The sequence below is a fragment of the Tiliqua scincoides genome, chromosome 10 (genome assembly GCF_035046505.1).
Source record: "Tiliqua scincoides isolate rTilSci1 chromosome 10, rTilSci1.hap2, whole genome shotgun sequence".
Lineage (NCBI taxonomy): Eukaryota > Metazoa > Chordata > Lepidosauria > Squamata > Scincidae > Tiliqua > Tiliqua scincoides.
This window is the reverse complement of record NC_089830.1, coordinates 15559767-15576630: the sequence shown is the minus strand read 5'-3', so window position 1 is coordinate 15576630 and position 16864 is coordinate 15559767. Positions and strand designations below refer to the sequence as shown.

Below are 16864 nucleotides of genomic sequence, written 5' to 3'. Positions count from 1 at the left end.
ACCCTGCCTCTATCCAGCATTCTGACAATGCAGCCTTAACTATAGGCTGGCAGCAAACAGATCATTTGATTTTGTACCCCAACTTTCTCCCCAAAGGTCACTCAAGGATTGGTGACGTGGGCTGCAGCTCAGGGGCACAAGGCCCCACGTAATTCCTGGGAGGGCTGAGAACCGTTGGTTGGCAAACTTCAGTCTCGAAAGACTATGGTAGAAGCCTGCAGCACCCAGTAATCCCAAGCACAGACTTAGCTTGAAAATTTATTTTGGCCAGCAAAAAAACATAACTTTTTTGGTTGCAATCCTACCCTGCGCTGGAACAGGCAAGCCAAGAGGCTTGCGTTGTATCCAGCACAGGACAGGGGCCCAAGGCGGCCCAGCCAGAGGCAAGAGGAAACTTTTCCCCTTACCTCCGGGTAAGGTGACTTTTCCCCTATGGGTCTCCTTGGACTTGTGCCAGCTCCTGAGGTGGCACAAGTCCAAGGACAGCGGAGTGGCTTGGAGCTGCTCCAAGCTCCCCGGGAACGGGGGTTGGGATCCAGCATAAGCGCTGGATCCCAGCCCCGCCTCCCGCTCCCCACCTGCCCACCGCCCGCCCTCCCCCCACCCAGGAATGCCTCCCTCCCCACCTTCCTTCCCGCCCACCCCAGAGGCTTGCATCAGCCCAGGCTGAACACAGCTGAAAGAGCAAAGTCATGAACGTCAAGTGCAGTGATTCCCAAACTGAGGCTCCCTGGGAAGCCATGGAATCCAGCCAGGGGAGATGCAGAATCCTGGTGAAAATCTGCCACCCTATACACTATAGGATTGTAGCCCTAATGGGGAGCTGTGGCCAATGGCCCAGTAGGTCAAGGGAACTGCTAGTTGGAAAGGTTTGGGAACCACTGCCCAAGGGGGGATGAAAGTCAAGGTCATGTTGTGTCACATCAGTATTCTGCCCTCCCCCTCCAGGACCTCAGTCTCAAGCTGGAGATTATCCCCTTTTCTTCTCCCAACAATCCCTGCCAAAGTATGCTGTGCAGAGAGACAGTGGCTTGCTAAGGTGAGTTTCACTGCTCTGCTGGGCTCTGCACTTGGATCTCTCTGCTTTGAAAACTGGAGATCTGGCGGGGCCCCAGTGAGTTCACCATGAAGCTTGTTCCTGGTGAAATTAGTAGAGGGGGATGGGGAATCTTACCTTGGCGGCACAAGCTGACGGTAGCGGAACGTGCGCCAAAGCGATTCCATGCAGTACAGTTGTAGGCCAAGGTGAAGTCGCTGTCATGCGTTGGGTCAATCAGCAAAGCAGAGAGCACCCCTTGGTCGGTCACCATGGTGTCCACCGTGAACCGATCTAGCGAGCCAGCATCCAGCACCCATTCACCCCACGACCAGGCCTGTTGCAAAGAGACAGGGGGGCAAATCAGAACCATGGACAGGTAGAAGATGATGGCTGCAATGCTAACCACACTTTCCTGAGAGTAAGCCCCAGTGAACAAAATAGGACTTACTTCTGAGTACACCTGGTTAGCCTTGTGCCCGATGGGTACCAAGCCCAAGGATCGACTCTAGACGCTACGGGGACGATTGGCCATTCAGAACCTTCCAAGGTTTTGTGGGAAAATCTAAACTAGGGATTCTTAACCAGGGTTATCCATACCCTTTGGAGGTACCAGAACCCAATGAGGGAGGTATGGGACTCAGGCTGCAATCCTAACCACACTTTCCTGAGAGTAAGCCCCATTGAACAAAATAGGACTTACTTCTGAGTAGACCTGGTTAGGATTGTGCTCTCAATATCTGAACAATTAAAAAAAATTGTTGTTAGATTAGGTGATTAACTATTACCATTATTTATATGGATCAGATTATTAAGTATCACCACTGTCAATGCAGATTGAGGCATTCTGATCCTTGCTATCCATATGTAAAGTAGAACCCCGCTGCTGACAAAATAGTGGTACCTAATAGGACTGGTGATGATGCTGATTCCTACAGACTAGTGAAGAAGGTATGGGGACACACTGGGCAATCTATGGGGGGTGGGGGGTCTGTAATAGTAAAAGGGTTAAGAACCCTGAACTAAGCAGTGTGGGTTTAAAATCATGGGTTCAATATCTGTACATTCTAACTACTTTGGCACACATGCATTCCACCTTTTCATCCAACTTCACAAATAATATCTGGTTTCTTTTGCATATGACATACCCTACTGCCTTTCCAAAGACTGGGGCTGGCCTTCTGAGGTGAGGGGAGGTTGTACACAGCCTGCCCAGGCCTCAGAAGGTCTTTGAAATGCACTTCCAGCTTTGGTTGAAAACCAGGGGTGCCTTCAGGACTCCAGAAGGTCTCCAGGAGGCTTTATGAGGTGCAGGAACACTGCAGGCTACCTCCTCGCACCTCAGAAGGTCAGCCAGAGTCTTCAGAAAGACATTTTGTGAAAACCTGGAAGTGCCTCTCCAAAGGCTCCGGCTGAACTCAGAAGACCTCCTAGACACGACTTCCAGTCATGCCTGGGAGGTCCTCTGAGGTCTTCCAGTGGTTGGCAACCTTCAGTCTCGAAAGACTATGGTAGAAGCCTACAGCACCCGGTATTCCCAAGCGGTCTCCCGTCCAAGTACTAACCAGGCCTGACCCTGCTTAGCTTCCGAGATCAGATGAGATCAGGCATGTGCAGGGCAACAGTTGCTGCTCCAGTGTGGGCTTGCAATCCATGTTGAGTCAACTCCATGGATCACAACTCCATGGATAAGGAGGACCATCTGGTACATTCAGGTCTGGTTAAGGCATGAGGGTGGAGGGCAAAGGCGAGTCAAGCACTTACAATCCTGTCGGGGGGTGGGACGCTCCCCACCAAACACTCCAGCCGTGCCTTGGCCCCCACTGCAGTCTGCAGGCTTGGTTCCGCGCCGATAATGGGCGGCCCTGAGGAAAAGACAAAAATGACGGATGCAATCAGGTCTGGTCAGATTTCCGCCAGGCTCACTGCAATAGGTTGCTGTGCATGACCTGGTTCCAAGACCCCTCACCATTCACAGCTACTGCCTTCTCAGCCACTCCAATGCGTGGCACGATGGCTTTGCAGACGTACATGCCGGCATCTTCCTGCGTCACAGCCTTGAGGTGTAGCGCGTTTCCATTGCTCGACACCTGTGGGTACAAGTGAATTCAGATTTATTTACTGAAATGAAGGGATCAGTACTCTTTTTCCAGCCCAAAAAAGGATACCCGGCCTCAGTTATCTAACCAGGGAACAGAACATCCTAAACTGAAGGCCTGTTTGGACAGAAGGGCTTCACAATTTTCAAAGTGGATTCAAAGTGGATTCAAAGTGGGTGGGTCTCCTGGTGCCACAACCAAAACTGTGTCCTGTGTGTTCACAGGCTCAGTTCAGGTGGGGAGGAAGGCAGAAAGGGGTGCCCCCCGTTGACCTTGGCAGACAGTCAGAATAAAGCAAAGGTTCTATATCTCTCTTACTACCACCATGGTCTTCCACCTGGCCCACTGTGCTATGAGACAACAGGAGGGGGTAGAGATTGGTGTTCCCAGATTTGTGTTTGGTAAATTACACACAACTTGGGAACCTGAACTCCTGGTTTAAGTCACTGACCACACTAGATCCCTTCTTGGTCCAGGCTAGGGTAAGAGGTGGACTCCCCGCCCAGGTACAGGTGAAAGAGGCATCAGAACCAACACCTACAGTCAGGGGCTTGGGCTGGGAGATAAGGCGGGCTCCAACTGCAGGAAAAAAAAGGAAAACAGGGGTTAGGGGGGCCCATCGCTCAGTAGTAGAGACCTGCTTTCCATGCAGAAGGTCCCAGGAGTGGATTTTCTTTTTTTTCTTTTAAAGACAGCACTTGCCTTCTTTGTGAATGGCTTTTTGGTTGACAAGCAGTTCATTAAACATTCTTCTTAAAATCTGCAGTTTTATACACTGTTGTCTTCAATAGTGTGAATGAACGTGTGTTTATGCATGTATTAAATAGTTTGTTTTCAAAAACTTTGTATGTAGATACACATCTGCCTGTGCTGCTTCATACAAGTACTTATAAAATTAATTGGGGGTAGCTTTATAGTCAATTAAGGGTCTTGATCCGTGTGCATAATATAAAAAAACAAATTAAGCATGCTTTCTTGCTTCAGAAATGGTTATTTTTACTCATATGCAAATTGATGCAAAGGTAATGGATATATTAGTCACCTCGCTCTAATTGGGTGCAAACCCAGCTGTGAATGTGTCAAAAATATGGCACAAATGCCTAATTTTACCACGATGATGGTCGCAGGTTGGAGGCCTTTGAGGTCTACCTGCTGGAACGGCAAGTGGGGTTACAGGAGAGAAGATCCTGGCGGGGGGAGCCCCACATCTGACCTGCCCACACTCAGTATCTGGCACCAATCTGGCACCAAGGTCACCCTCGTCATCTCCTTGTCCATCCTCCTCTTCCAAAGTGTTCCCACCTATCCCAGGATACACAGACCCAACCTGCCTCCTTCACTTACAATGCACATCCACCAGTGTGCTGCCGACGGCATTCGAGCCCTCGCACGACACGGGCTCCATGAAAAACGATTGATTGACTATCGCCTCATAGCTGTCCCCGTTGGCCTCCGGAATGGGCACACCTCCTTTGGCCCACCTGCGAAGGCATGCACTGGCATCAGAGGAGCCCGGCTCATTGCAATCCCCAAAGCTGCCAGTAGAGGGCATCGCAGCAACATCACTATTGCTGTGTGATCTCTGGGAGGTTGGAGTCTGTTGGCCTTTTTACCTGTCGCCTGTCAGCTCCGGGTTGGAGGTGGCCGTGCAGAGAAAGCTCACTTTGCCACCCTCGGCGACCGTTTGCGGCCGCACCGACAGCATGACGACAGGGGGATCTGCAAGAAAGAGGAGCAGAGAGCCTGAAAACTCAAGAAGGGGGACGGAACCCACACCAATGTGCCCATCCCATCCCAGATCTACTCAGGCCTGGCCTATGTATTAGCTCCTACCCCTACATTTGCCTCCACTCACCCATTCTTGCCCTTGTCTCTCCCTCTTTTTTGCCTTCCCTATCATCTTGCACTGTAAGCTCTTTGGGGCAGAGGACTTGTCTAAGACGCAACTCAGCAAGGTGCCAGGGGATCAGATGTTGAGGTATGAATAATAATGGAAGGTAACCCACATTCCGCACCAAGAACAAACACAAACACGGTCTCATTTATGAAAATATATTTGCTGACTTGGGCAAGATTTATCTGGCGGCTGCTGCTGATCACCTCGGGGAGAGACAAGGGCATTGAAGCGTCACCTCCAGACCCCTGAAATTCCCAATTGATCCTCCCCCAATTATTTGCACTGAGGCAGGCTACATGCAGGAAGGGGCTTGCGTGAATTCTTCCAGACAGGATAAATTTCACATACAGAATAAGCATGTCAGGGCAAAGTGGTCTAGCATAGCTAGAACCAAGCCACTTTTCTATGCGCATGGATTTGCTTTCTTGCTACCAAGAGGCATATAAGCACATGTGCCCGCACCTGGGGAGATAAGACCATTGTACACTTCGCTGAGCTCCTTGGAGGAACGATGGCAAGAAATGTCGTATTATGTATCTGTCCCCAGAAGTAAAAATTGAATCGTATGCACAATCACGGAAGAGAGTCTCCTCTGTAGTGCAGCAATTTTCAGTGCTTTTCTTTGCACGACACTCTATGGCAGGGGTTCTCAAACTTCTCAGGAGTAAAATTCCCAAGGTACGTTCTTGTAGGAGAGGCAGGAACAGAGCCCAGGTTGATTGCAACCCACTTCTTGTGATTGTGGAGTCACCAATTTGGACTTGGACAGAAAGGCAGAATTGGGGAAAGGAGGAAGCACCTGCTTCACGACTGCCCTGCCAGTCATCCCAGGGGTGTTTATACTGGTGTATGAGAAGGACGCTCAACGGTGAATGTCTGGGCCAAGACTTTCCTCCCTATACCTTTGTGAATGGCCTGAGGCAGGGGGAGGTCCTCTCATCCAAGTTTTGGGGTGCAATCCTATCCTGCGCTGGTACAGGCAAGCCAGGAGGCTTGTGCTGCATCCACGCAGGATTCTGGCCAGAAGCAGCTTAGCCAGAGGCAAGGGAAAATTTTTCCCTTTACCCCTGGGTAACAGCTGCTGGCCAGTATGGGTCTCCTTGAATTTGTACCACCTTTGGCCCACCTGCGAAGGCATGCACTGAGCCCGGCTCATTGTAATCCCCAAAGCTGCCAGTAGAGGGCATCGCAGCAACATCACTATTGCTGTGTGATCTCTGGGAGGTTGGAGTCTGTTGGCCTTTTTACCTGTCGCCTGTCAGCTCCGGGTTGGAGGTGGCCGTGCAGAGAAAGCTCACTTTGCCACCCTCGGCGACCGTTTGCGGCCGCACCGACAGCATGACGACAGGGGGATCTGCAAGAAAGAGGAGCAGAGAGGCTGAAAACTCAAGAAGGGGGACGGAACCCACACCAATGTGCCCATCCCATCCCAGATCTACTCAGGCCTGGCCTATTTATTAGCTCCTACCCCTACATTTGCCTCCACTCTCCCATCCTTGCCCTTGTCTCTCGCTTTACCCCTGGGTAACAGCTGCTGGCCAGTATGGGTCTCCTTGAATTTGTGCCACCTCTGGAGGAGAGCGCAGTGGCTTCAAACTGCTCCGTTCTCCCTGGGAACAGGGGTTGGGATCTGGCATAACTGCCGGATCCCAGCCCAACTACCTCTCTCTGCCCGCCCAACCCCACCCACCCCCGGGGCTGTCCACTGCTCACCCACACCCCACCCAGGAATGCCTCTGTCCTGCCTCCTCCCTGCCGCCCCCTGCCTCCCCCACGCCTACCTTTCACTCTTGCATCGGCCCACCCAGGCCATCGCAAGACTCAGCAGGGAAGCCGCCACAGAGGCTGGATTCAGCCTCCATGTGTTGGCGCATCTCCTTGTGGCTTCTGGCACGTTAGCGACCCTCCCGGGCCGGCGCAATAAACTTGTGGCCCAAGGCACGGTTAGGATTGTGCCCTTTGTCTCTTTTAGGGGTTTAGCCAACTCTTGCTTCTGAACATCCACGGACCTTCCCAGCCTTCGTCAAGGGCTCTGCTCTGACCATCAGAAAGGAAATGGGAGATCTTTGTGCTCCTAAGACAAGCCCAGGAGCACAGCCAGAGAAAAAGGTGGCAGCAGTGCTGCTTAGCAGTCTGTGAAACAAGAAGAGCCAATCAAGCTCCAAGTGTGCTTTGAAAAATCTGCCGGCTCACCTGGTGAACTACAGGAGGGAGAGAAGGGACGGAAGACTGCCGCTGGGCACAGGTGTCAGCTTCCGTGTGTCATTTGCAGGGATCCAATTGAGATCCAGCAGGGAGCTCCTGGAAAGATGAGGAATGATTTTATTCATTTGAAGAATGGAAGAAGCATATGCTGTTAGAGTTGGAAGGGAACTTGAAGAGCAGGGGCAAGCCAGGGCACAGGCCCCGCAATGGGGCTACTCAAGTCTGCGCTGGCTGAACCGCCACTTTGCAGCCTGACATGGAGGAAAGAATCTTCACCAGTCCCACCCCTCCCTGGGCCTGTCACTCCTGCACCCCGCCCCGGAATGCCTTCCCCCTCCCCAAAAACCTGCACCACCACCTGGGGTCGTGACTTACCTTTGGGTGCACTCTTCGCTCACAACAGGAGAGGCAGCTGAACGCTTTCCACATGCGCTGACTCCGGCGCACCCTCGGCATCACCTGGCAGGACAAAGTTCCAAACAACACAGTCCTGAGAGATGCCTGCATTGGCTCGGTCATGTCGTGAGAATGGATGATGGCCGGATCCCAAAGGATCTCCTCTATGGAGAACTCCTGCAGGGAAAGCGCCCTACAGGTAGACCACAGCTGCGATACAAGGACATCTGCAAGAGGGATCTGAAGGCCTTAGGAGTGGACCTCAACAGGTGGGAAACCCTGGCCTCTGAGCGGCCCGCTTGGAGGCAGGCTGTGCAGCATGGCCTTTCCCAGTTTGAAGAGACACTTGGCCAACAGACTGAGGCAAAGAGGCAAAGAAGGAAGGCCCACAGCCAGGGAGACAGACCAGGGACAGACTGCACTTGCTCCCGGTGTGGAAGGAATTGTCACTCCCGAATCGGCCTTTTCAGCCACACTAGACGCTGTTCCAGAACCACCATTCAGAGCGCGATACCAGAGTCTTTCGAGACTGTAGGTTGCCAACACCCCTGGCATCTCTATTTGGCGCTGAGGCCCAGGGCTCATGGACATTCCTCACTGGGTGATGTAGATGTGCCTTATAGTACGTTTGTGACACCCAGTGCCATTGCTCGGAGGGTTTAGGATTGGGCTCTTATTTCAAACCCCTGCTCAGTGCACGGCCACTGATCACCTAACTCAGTAATGGCAACCAACACTGTCTATATTGTTTTGCTTTTTAATTCATTTTTTTCTTTGTTGGTTTGCTTTTTAGAGGCAAGGAAGGCAGGATAGAAATGTTTAAAAGTAAATTTAATAAGAAAACAAATTACCTCATAAGAGTGAGGCAACACAAAGATAAAAACAGCAGATAAAGTGGCAGCACTAAAACCATCTATTCTAATCCAGTTAAGCACCTTGCAAAATAAAAATGGTTATTGCCTGGTACCCAATCAGACAAGGTAGAAACCAGATGAGCTTCCATTGGGAGAGCATTTGACAGGTAGGGCACCATAGCCAAGGAGATCCTCTCAGCAGAAGTAGCCCACCCCACCTCAGCACAGATGGCACCCAAGGTGTTCAGAGAATGACTGCCCAAGGTGACCCTCTTCCATGATCAGACTAGGGAGCGGATGATCTTGCAAAGAGTAAGGGAAACAGGAGGGAATTTGGCAGAGGCAGACAGAGAGACAGTGCAAAAGAGAGGCAAAGAAATAAAGAGAAGAAGGAAAAGGGTGAGCAGAGGAGACCAAGGCCAACCATTCCTTGCACGAAATCATTTGTGTCAAAATCTTCCTTGTGCTGCTGAATCAAAGGGTCTTCCCTCTTTTCTTCTGTCTTTTGTTAAGAGAGTATTTAGCTTCAGGGCTCAACTGAAAATTGTATTTTTTAATTAATTAATATGTCAATTTTCACACTCTGCCAGGTGTTTAGATGGGCATTTTTTATTTAGACTCTCAGGAGTCTGAATTCCAGTCAAGACTTTAGGAGCTAATGAAGTATTATGCTAATATGTGATATGCTCCCTTCTGTGACAGACAGAAAGCACCTAGTGACACCAGAACACTCATTCCGACACTGCTGAATTCCAGGGCCTAAATCTGGTTTCTACTTCCACATCAGCCATGGTCATGATTCTGCAGGTATTTGACTGATTGCGAATTCAAAGCACATACTGTACTCACCAGATCTTCCCTGTAGTATTCTGGGGGGTGCTTTCCAGTTGGCAAACACAGCCTGGCACAGTGGCACATAAAGCCCTGGATGCCTTTTTTGCTGTGCTTGATGAAGACCCGCTGTAAAATGGCCTTGGTGGCAGCACCAACCACTTTGCCTTCCTCATTGACATCCCTGCTTTCAAGACCTGAATGGGTGAGAGAGAAGGCCAATCAATCAGAGATGCCTGCTGGACCTTTTTCTTCTTTTAACTACAAAGTCTGTTTTGTTCTCTTATTTGTTTGTGCCTATCTCCATGCACGGGAAATCCCCTTTTCTTTCCAACTTCCTCAGTCCATCCCAAGCCACCACTGCCCTCTCTGCTTTTTGACCTCTCTATCTAACTGTGCCTTATGAGTGGGCAGAAAAAGACAGCTTCACGTAATTTTTATTTATTTTTTCAATAGATTTCTATCCTGCCCTTCTCCAGAACAACAGGAAGTCCAGGGTGGGTCACAATCACAAATTAAAATTCCAGAAAAAAACAAATTACAATGAACTTAAAAATATATCAAAATACAATAAATAAATCATGAAGTTTAAACAACCCCCCCCCCAAATAAGGTCAATAGAAAAGCAAAACAAAATCAACAGGTACCAAGGTACACAATAATTGTGCACTGTTTTTGTTCCCCTCCCCCTAAAAAATGTGGATTTGAATGTAAATTGTGATGAAAGAGAAGGGTTAAAAGGACTCAAAGCCTAGCAGTTAGTGACGGCCCTTGATCTCTTGCTGTCCACTCTATTCTTCCTATTGGTCCGTTTGGGATTAACTGGGGAAAAATGATAGCTTTCTCTGCCACCTAGGGAGCTGAGTCAGAAGGAGGCTACCTTGGGGACCCTCCCTCCTTGGTGAACAGAGAGCCCCAAAATCTAGTGGGTTCCTTTTCTTCTGGAAGTTAAAACAGTCATGTAATGAGATTATCAGAGACCAGTGATGAACCTGCTCCCTCCTGGATGAACTTGGACCACAAAATCCTTAAAAAATATAGGGAGTTTATTAAAGGGCAAAGCTGCACTCCTCACTTACACATGAAGTAGGCAGGAAAATCTTCTGCTCTTAGGAAGCTCCCATTATGAGCCAGGTGTCCTAGAGAGACAGTGGAATAAATAGGAAGTTACTCTTGGAAAACCAACCTGAATCAGTATTAGCTTATGAGGGAGTGCTCTGAAGTGGTTGTAAAGTGCCATGAGACCTCTGGAGAGACCCATCTTGAAGGACAGCTTCAGTGCTCAGGGGATGCCTTTTGGGACTTCCTTCATGGTGTTGCCATCAACAATGGATGGAATGTTGATTCTTGGACTGTCAAGACAGCACCTAGGACTGCCAGAGATCTCCCTAGGTCAGTGTTTCTCAAACTGTGGGTCAGGACCCACTAGGTGAACCGAGAGCCAGTTTCAGGTGGCTCCCCATATCATTTCAATATTTTGTTTTTACTATATTAGACTTGATGCTATCATTTGGGGAAATGTGACAAACTTGTACTTTTTACAGGCTAGAATGTAACACAGTAAATGGGACTTACTCCTGGATAAGCACGGGTAGGATTGCAGCCTATGACTGTGAAAACGTTTCCTGCTTATTGAATGCAAATCTTAGAGAACTTTTATAAAATGATGTATAGATGGTGTCTGACTCCAGGTAAACTGGCAAAAATGTATTAATATACCAAATAGATGTTGGAAGTGTACAAGACAAGAAGGAATGTTCTACCATATGTGGTGGACTTGTACAAAAGCAAAAATATATTGGACTTTGATAGACCAGCAAATGCAGTTGACATTTAAGGTAAATTTACAGATGAAACAAGACACTATTTTGTTGGGAATATTGGATGATTCAATTCAGAAAGACTATGAAACTATGTTTTTATAGATGACAACTGCTGCAAGAATATTGTATGCCAAATACTGGAAAGTTCCAGAGATACCTGTAGTGGAAGAACACTGGCTAAAGGTATTGAATTTGACAGAAATGTAAGAAATAAACTTACAATACTTCTTAAAGATAAGCCAGTAAAAACTTTTATGGACAATTGGAAACCATTCATGGACTTCCTGCGCATTGAAGGGAGAGTGGGTCAAATAATCTATGGCTTTGATGAGTAGATAGGGGATTTAACTTTTATGTTTTTCTCATTTTTCTTTTTCTTTTGAAAATGTACATTTTAAATAAGTGTAGATTGTTTAAGATGTGATGACTAACTTTTTTGTATGATTTGTAGTAATAGAACAAAAAAATGTAGTTTGAGATCTCCACACTTGCCACACAACTTGTAATATCTTTATTCTTTTTAATTTGTTTGTATTTGCATTTATTAAAATAAAGAAAGAAAGAAAGATTTTCCTGCTTGATGATGTCACTTCAGAACATCATTTCCGGTGGGTCCTGATAGATTCTCATTCTAAAAAGGAGGTCCTGGTGCGAGTAGTTTGAGAGTCACTGCCTTAGGAGGTTGTGAGCTGAGACCAGTGTTCTCCCTGTGGGGCACATGTACTGTACCGAGAGGCAATAAACAAGGGGCATCTTTTAAGCATCAGGACCCACTTTTTTAAATGATACTCTATCAGGACCCACTTAGGTTTACCAGACTTTAAAAAAAGAGGTCTAGAAAGAAAAATCTATTTATTTATAAGGGATAATAACCAGAAAAAGACCCTGAAACATTTATCTCCCTATATTTACACGTGCTTGCAAACTGCAGCAGTTGGGCTCTTTGTAGGGTAATATGTAACTACAGTATCTGATTTTTGAATAGCCTCAGGGCTTGAGAAAATAGCTCAGCGGTTCTCAAACTCACTGGGAGTCCAAGAACTGCTTGTAAGTGGCAGGGACTGAGAGAGGGGATGTGCCCCAGTGGCGCCGCAGTGGTAGTGGTGCCGCAGGCACCCAGAGGCTTGCCTACCTGAGGGGGTCTGCCAGCCTTGAAGAGGGTCCGAGAGGCCTGCAGCTCTCTCTGCGGGTCTCCCCCAAGCTTCATTTCACTCCGATCTGAAGATTGGAGTGACTTTTGGTTTACTGTGGCACTGCCGGGGCATCCATTACTAGGTCACTCCCCTTAAGGGGAAATGACCCGTTTTATGTTCCTACATAAAACCCACCAAACATCAGGTCACAACCAACCAGTGGGTCCTGACCCACAGTTTGGGAACCACTTGTATAAACTATTCTTGTAGAGAAGCCAGTGGTCCCCTGTTCCTGGCACTGGGTTCTAGTTTCTGCACCAAGAGACCTGTTGAATCAAAGGGACTTCTCTGTTCAGTCACCCAGATATCACAAGTTCTCGCACAGCCAAATGCTGACCTAATGTTTTTTAAGCCAAAATACACTTTTGCCAAAATACAAACAAGCAAAAATAGTCTCCAACAATTAGGATGGTTTTCAGGGGTGCTCTGCAGTTTGGGAGGATCTGCCAGGTGAAAAAGAGGGGGTGTCTTTGAAACAGTCACACTGCTTATTGGATTAGAGAAACGGGTGGGGGCTGATGTTCAGCACTGAAGTGAGGGATGCTCCTTGACTTACCCACAAAGCAAGCTGCCACCTTGAATATTGCTGCCTCCTTCACACAAGGATGGAACACACAGCTCAGAGCAGCACCCCTAATGAGATCTGGGCTGTAGGTCTTGGTCTTGCAGAAAATAACAATGAGAACTGGCATCAGGCATATTTGTGCAAAGGGAACACTCTGTACTGATCCTACCACCCTTGGATCACAAATAAACTAGTGAAACCCATGAAGTTGGATGTAGACTAAGCAGACCTGGGTTCAAATCCATGCTCATCTATGAATTTCACTAGAGGACTATGGGACAACGAACATCATACTACCTTATAGTGTGATGTGGAAATTCCCCATGGTATATGAGAAAATTTATACAGGTTGAGTCTTGGCATCCATGAGGGTTCCGTTCTGAGAATCCCTGCGGATGCCAAAAATCATGCTAAATGAAATCCATTTAAAAAACAATGTCCCTTTTCTCAGTGGTTTAAAAACAGCTTCACTTAACATTGTGAGGGAGAGCAGAAGCAGAAAGCAGACAATCTCTCTCTCTCTCTCTCTCTCTCTCTCTCTCTCTCTCTCTCTCTCTCTCTCTCTCTCTCCAGGTGCTTAGAAAGGCCTCACTCCTAGGCAGTGACACTTCCCTTCACCTGAAGCACAGGGAAAGAATGCAAAGAGGGAGGCAATAATCACTTCCCTTTGTATTCTTTTCAGTGCTCCAGGGGGAAGGCAGGGGTTGCTTGCCTGGGAGTGAAGCCTCTCTAAGCCCTTGGAGAGAGATTACAATGGTAAGTGAGGCTATTGTTAAAGGATGTTTTTCCTTTAATTTAAAGGACCATTCTCATCACACTGAAATAAAATTGAAGGTGAAATATCCTCAGCTAATGATATTATACCTGTATGAGTTTTGTTGAGATAAAGCTCAGTAAGATAAAGCTTTGTAAGTAGTTCTACTCTATTCTTGACGAACAGGTGGGATTTAAAGTGGTACCCTGGGAAGGCAGCAACAAAGACTTACCAAATGCTTGGCAACATGGTAGAGCACGAAGTGAAGGTCGTGGCTTTGGGATTTCACGTACCTCCTCACTCTTGGGACCAGCACTCTGAGATAGGCCATTGCTTCCTGCAGCACATGGAGTCAAAAAAGTTCATATCCTAAGGCAGGGGCCTCCAAACCCTGGCCCGGGGGCCATATGTGGCCCATGGAGAGCCTCTATCTGGCACACGACCAGCCTCTTGTTCCCTGAAAGCCTCTGGCCCACTTGGCGGAACATGACTGGAACAGTGCTCTGGTTGCGTCTGGAGGGTGGCTTCTGGTCTGAAGGGCCGGAGAGGTTGAATGAATGAGCCCATTCATTATTTATTCACTCATCTAAGTTCCATCTCTGATTTATTTATATAAATGTTACATTTAAATTTTTTTCCCGGCCCTCAATACCGTGCCAGATATTTGATGTGGCCCTCTGGCCAAAAAGTTTGGAGAACTCTGTCCTAAGGCGTCCTTTGCACTGGAGAAGAATTTTTCTCCTATGGAAGGCTTCTTATGGAAACCTCAGGAAACAATCCTAGCCAGGGGAAACACCAGCATACTGTCACACACACCAGCACACAGGCAGCCCCACCAGTGCAGAAGCCTGACAGGTGCTGCACTGACACAAGCACAGCAGTACACCAGAAAGCCATGCCCCACCACCAACAGGTTGAAGAAAGTCCCTGGCCACAAGCTCACCAGCAGAGAGGTTGAAAAAGGGGGGAGGGAAGCAAGGTGGGAAAGATAAAGTTAGATCCCAAAATCCCTTTCTGAGCTGTACATGCCCCCAGTGGCTCCAAAGCTGGCAACGTAGCTTGTGTAGCTCATAGGAGTCCCATGGAATAGCTGGTATAGCCCTGCACAGGAGTCATGCCATGCGGGCAAGTCTTTCAGAGGTCTGTTATCCTGCACATGCCCGATCTTGTCTGATCTCGGAAGCTAAGCAGGCTCAGGCCTGGTTAGTACTTGGATGGGAGACCGCCTGGGAATACCGCCTGCTGTAAGCTTATACCATAGTCTTTCGAGACTGAAGGTGGCCAACCATCTCACCCCCCCACACACACACAGTTAACCTCTCCAACATGATGGCACATTGGAATCAGCAGACAAAGCGCACTCAGCCCTGAGCAATCAGCACAGCGGCCGCATAGCATCAGGCTGTAAGGTACCCTATGTCTACGTTTGCAGCAGGACCCTATCACCCCGAGTTGGGGCGCCTTCTCCCTGATGTGCCAGCAAGACACAAGGCCTGGAGAGGTTAATCAAAGAGCTATTTAGGACTGAAGCATGCTGGGCAAATGTCTAGATCTCCGTCTACCATTGTGTGATCCTTAGAGAAAGGTCGGAGTACAAATGTACGTACATAGGAAAACTAAACTATTCAAGCATTCAGCTAGCTAGCTTGCAAGAAAAGAGTAATACAGTGGAAACTGGTTATTTCTCAGGTACTTTGAGTGGACTGGAAACAGGTTTGTTTCATGTCAGCTTTGAGCTGGAAAACATGCGCTAGATCTACAGGTGAAGCCTCATTATTCGCATGAGTTCCATTCCAAGCACTTAAGTGGATGGCAAAAAAAATACTATAGCAAATCAATTTTTAAAAAAAATTAAAAAAAGTTTTTTGGCTCAGGTGATTTAAAAACAGCCTTGCTGATCTTTGTGATGTAAGATCATTAAGAAGACAATCCATCAATCAGTCCTCCAATTCACTCCGCCCCTCCCTTCACCAATGCAAAGTGATCACCTTTCTTTCATGTGCTCAGGGGGAAGGGAGGGGTCACCCGGAGAGAGAAGGATTGATGGATTGTCAGCCAGCTGCCTCCCCTCTCATTAAGGAGGCTATTGTTAAAGAACTGTTCCGATTTTTAAACTGATTTTAAAGGCATGCATTTTCCCCCTTCTCCAGGGATCAGCACATTCCTTCTCATTTGCAGTGGCCATTCATGCTGAGTCAAATCCGTGTATAACAAGACTGGACCTGTATATTTTCTGATGTCAGAAAGCCAAGATATAACAATGGCAATGGCATTGCTAGATGGGTGCGGGCCACACTGCTTGACGTGCACGGGGAGTGATACCACTACTCACCCAAATTTTTAAAATCTTTGTATTTCCAAATAATGCAATCATGTTATATATCAATCAAAGCATAATTTCATGTATGAAGTTCATGTAACTTCAATGAAACAAACCTTAAACTAGCTCTTTTCCATCAAAAGTTATAAAAAAAACAGCGGGGGTGGGGTGATGGTACAATGCCACTCAAAGCATTGCCCCCCCCCCGTCGCATGGGAGGAGATCCATCACAGGGGTGATGCGCTGGCGTCCCGCACCGGGTGACACAAACCCTGGTGACGCCACTGCAGAGAGGGAAGCAAATTAGTCAAGACAGGACCTGCAGGGGGAATGAAGCCGAAGACGGTGGTCAGTCTTGCGAAGCCAACATGTACAAGAAACCCTTGAGCAGGGCCAGCCCATTCATGAGGCCAGCTAACGCAGATTGGTGGGGCTGCCCATCTCTGCCTGCCTGCCTGCCTACCTCCACTGCTCCTCCTCCTCCTCCTTCCACTCCCTGCATTGGAAAGGGAAGAAGGGATAGAGAAGAGCAGAGGAAGAGAAAGCTGGAGGGCAGGAGAGAGTTGAACAAGAACATGGGGAAGGGGAGGAACAGAGACTGGCACATCATCAGTTAAAGGGGGACAATATGAGGGAGAGTCAGCATGGCTTCTGTAAGGGTAAGTCTTGCCTCACAAACCTTATAGAATTCTTTGAAAAGGTCAACAGGCATGTGGATGCGGGAGAACCCGTGGACATTATATATCTGGACTTTCAGAAGGCATTTGACACGGTCCCTCACCAAAGGCTACTGAAAAAACTCCACAGTCAGGGAATTAGAGGACAGGTCCTCTCGTGGATTGAGAACTGGTTGGAGGCCAGGAAGCAGCGAGTGGGTGTCAATGGGCAATT

General features: G+C 48.1%; 1 protein-coding gene and 1 pseudogene across 2 annotated transcripts in view; both read right to left on the bottom strand.

Moving 5' to 3' along the window:
• The window catches only part of TCEA3 (transcription elongation factor A3), a 380591-nt gene that overhangs the window by 88662 nt on the left and 275065 nt on the right, over positions 1 to 16864 (bottom strand). The window lies entirely within an intron of this gene.
• Positions 2553 to 2669, bottom strand: LOC136661982 (5S ribosomal RNA; annotated as a pseudogene).